Here is a 3926-nt window from a genome sequence, read left to right as displayed (position 1 = left end):
TTTTTTTTTTTTTTTTGTATTGTATTTTTTTTTAAGTAGAGATAGGGTTTCATCGTGTTAGCCAGGATGATCTCGATCTCCTAACCTCATGATCTGCCCACCTCAGCCTCCCAAAATGCTGGGATTATAGGCATGAGCCACCGCGCCTGACCGGTTTTTTTTTTTTTTCCTTTTGTTTTGTTTTCTGGAGACAAAGTCTGGCTCTGTCACCCAGGCTGGAGTACAATGGTGTGATCATAGCTCACTGCAGCCTCAAACTCCTGGGCTCAAGTTATCCTCCTACCTTAGCCTCCCATGCAGCTAGGACTATAGGGGTGTGCTACCACACCCAACTACCTTTATTTTTAAGTTTTTTATTTTCATAGAGACAAGGTCTCACCATCTTGCCCAGTGTCATCTTGAACTCCTGGGCTCAAGCAGTCCTCCTGCCTCGGCCTCCCAAAGTACTGGGATTACAGGCATAAGCCACCATACTCAGTGGTTTTTGCTAAAGAAAAAATAATTTTCTCTAGTTTAGAGGTTATTTACAAGTTGTTTCAAAATGAAAGAAAAATCATATAAGTCTAAATGGATCTAAAAGTTGGGAAAGGGAAAAAAGTAGAAAAAACGTGTAAGAAGTCATAAATGGACTATGGAAATCTTGTGTAGTCAAAAGCTGAGACTGGATGGATTAGTTTATAAGGTTGTATTAAAATTAGCTTTAGTATTGATAATGGATTAATACAAAAATAAAATTTGGTTTTCTCTTTTGAACAATAATTTCTTGTATAATAATATTAATAAGAAAAATATTTTTATTCACCTTTTGAGTAAACTCCAAAAAAAAGAGGGAGAAGAGAGACAGATTCTGTCTCATGCTGTCTTTCTTAGGTCTTTTAATTGTTCCAAAAACTGAGTCTCCTCTCTATCATTTTTTATTTTAATTTATTTAGTTTTTCTTCTGTCTATCAAAGTGTAGAAGTTTTTGCTTTCTGAAATCTTTGAATTACCACTTCGGCTAAATGAATGACTACTACCTTACAGTGAACTGTCATCCTATGTTGATCAAGTGTTTTAAACCTTTCTTATTTTAATATCAGGTGTTTTAAACCTTTGATATTTGACACACTTCCCAAAATCACATTTCAAATTCTAAAATTAAGTTTTTTTGACCTGAACTAACTTGGACATAACAATTAGGGCCCCTGGTAGCCAGGCACGGTGGCTCATGCCTGTAATCCCAACACTTTGAGAGGCCAAGTGGGCAGAACACTTGAGTCCAGGAGTTCAAGACCAGCCTGGACAACATGGTGAGACCCCCCCGTCTCTGCAAAATATACAAAAATTAGCCGGGCATGGCAGAAAAAGTTTTCTTTTCTGGAGTCCCAAACGAGGTACAGGACAAAGAGGGGTTGAAGGCCAGAGGCCCCGGGCTTCAAGACCGCTGTCTGGAGTTGCCTGTTCCAGACCGTGTCAGGGCTCACCTGACTGCCCCTGAAGCAGCCAGAGCCCACCAGGGCCCCTCAGGGGACAGCGATCCTGCGAGGCACCCCGGGGCCACCACCGGGCCATGGAGCAGCATTCCGGCCCCACTCCAGGGTCATTTTTTGTCCTCTCCCATCTGAGCAGTGTTACCAGGCCCCAGGGGGACTGGAGGATCAGGGCCGGCCTGGGTGGGGTCCCATGGAGTACTCCAGCGCACTCAGGGGCTCCCTGCAGACAGGGGGCCTTCTCCCGGGAAGCCTGGACGCCAAAATAGACTTGCTGTGCAGCATGCTGGCCGAGCTGAAGGGGGGTCGGGGTCATGCGCCCCTGCGACCAGACTTAACAGGCGGAGGAGCCCCCGCCACCTCCCGCCTCCCGCATGGGCTCCCTGAAGCCGAACCCAGCCTCGCGCTCCCCGCGTCTCCCTATGGGGGCCCCACTGCAGCCTCTTATGCTGCCGCCAGCACCCCGGCCGGCCTTCCCCGTGCAAGCGAAGGTGGCACAGTCAGTGAGGGGCTGCGGCCCACCCAGGCGGGGAACCTTTCAGGCCTCTGGGCCCCTCCTGGGCCCCCACTTTCTTGTCCCAGGCCGAGGTGAAGTCTGGGGGCCTGGCTATAAGAACCAGAGAGAGCCAGGGCCAGGGGCGAAAGAGGAAGCTGCGGGGGTCTCTGGCCCTGCAGGAGAAGGAAGAGGATGCGAGCACGGGCCCCAGGTGCCCCTGAGCCACCTCCGGAGGATGAGCTTGTCAGGCTGTCGAAGAAGCAGGTGCACGACATGAACCACCCGCCCAGCGGGGAGTACTTTGGCCAGTGTGGTGGCTGCGGAGATGTGGTCAGGGATGGGGTTGTGGCCCTCCATCGCGTCTTTCATGTGGGCTGTTCTGTGTGTTCTACATGCTGGGCCCAGCTTCGGGGCCAGCATTTCTAAGCCGTGGAGAGAGGGCGTGTTGCGAGGGCTGCTACTGGCCACCCTGGAGAAATGTGCCACGTGCTCCGAGCCCACCTTGGACCAGATCCTGCGGGCTATGGGGAAGGACTACCACCCCAGCTGCTTCACCTACCTGGTGTGTCACCGTGGCCTCGACGGCACCCCCTTCACAGTGGATGCTACCAGCCAGATCCACTGCATTGAGGACTTTCACAGGAAGTTTGCCCCAAGATGCTGAGTGTGCAGTGGGGCCATAATGCCTGAGCCGGATCAGGAGGAGACTGAGAATTGTTGCTCTGGATCGAAGTTTTCACATTGGCTGTTACAAGTGCGAGGAGTGTGGGCCACTGCTGTCCTCTGAGGGCGAGTGTCAGGGCTGCTACCCACTGGATGGACACATCTTGTGCAAGGCCTGCAGCTCCTGGTGCATCCAGGAGCTCTCAGCCACCTTCACCACTGACTGCTGAGTCTTCCTAGAAGTACCTGCTGGGTTCTCCGTTCCAGTTCCCATCCTTCAATCGATCACCCTCCCTGACATCCACCTGTATGACTTCATCACCAAATGCTGTCTCCTCTTTCTCCAATCAAGAAATAATAATCCCTCGAGTTTACAAAACAAAACAAAACAAAACAAACAAAAAAATCAGCCGAGCGTGGTGGCTCATGCCTGAGCCTGGGAGACAGAGGTTGCAGTGAGCTGAGATCGTACCACTGCACTGTGGCCTAGGTGACAGAGCAAGACCATGTCTCAAAAAAAAAAAAAAACACAACTTGCCACATTGTGTCCAGGCACAGTGGCTCATGCCTGCAATCCCAGCACTTTGGGAGGCCAAGGTGGGAGGATCACTCACAGAGTTCAAGATCAACCTGAGTAATATAGCAAGACCTGTCTCTACCAAAAAATTAATTAATTAATTTTGAAAAAACAATGGCGCCAGGTGCAATGGCTCACGCCTGTAATCCTAGAACTTTGGGGGGCCAAGGCGGGCGGATTGCCTGAGCTCATGAGTTCAAGTCCAGCCTAGGCAACATGGTGAAACACCATTTCTACTAAAATACAAAAAATTAGCTGGGCGTGGCAGCATGCACCTGTAGTCCCAGCTACTCAGGAGGCTGAGGTAGGAGAATTGCTTGAACCCGGGAGGTGGAGGTTGCAGTGAGCCAAGACCGTGCCACTGCACTCCAGCCTGGGCGACAGAGCGAGACTCCATCTCCCAAAAAAAAAAAAAAAAAAAAAGTAGGGCTCCTGAAAGGCCAAGAGAGACATATTAGGTTAATTTGGTACATTACAATTATATAGGAACCATTGTCAAATAAGAAATGGTGTCTAGGCCAGGCATGGTGGCTCATGCCTGTAATCCTAGCACGTTGGGAGGCCAAGGTGGGCGAATCACCTGAGGTCAGGAGTTTGAGACCAGCCTGGCCAACATGGTGAAACCCCATCTCTACTAAAATACAAAATTAGCCGGGTGTGGTGGCACATGCCTGTTTTAAATTTCTTCATGATGTTTTTAGTTGGCTCATTAATGGAATAA

At 49.8% G+C, this 3926-nt stretch overlaps 1 pseudogene; it reads left to right on the top strand.

Moving 5' to 3' along the window:
• Window positions 1–1334: 1334 nt before the first annotated feature.
• On the top strand, window positions 1335–3062 carry LOC108536549 (thyroid receptor-interacting protein 6 pseudogene; annotated as a pseudogene).
• Window positions 3063–3926: the final 864 nt, after the last annotated feature.

The sequence above is a fragment of the Rhinopithecus bieti genome, unplaced genomic scaffold (assembly GCF_001698545.2).
Source record: "Rhinopithecus bieti isolate Rb0 unplaced genomic scaffold, ASM169854v2 scaffold_13617, whole genome shotgun sequence".
Classification (NCBI taxonomy): Eukaryota; Metazoa; Chordata; class Mammalia; order Primates; family Cercopithecidae; genus Rhinopithecus; species Rhinopithecus bieti.
Note: the sequence above shows the minus strand (reverse complement) of the source record. Positions and strands in the feature narration are given on the sequence as shown.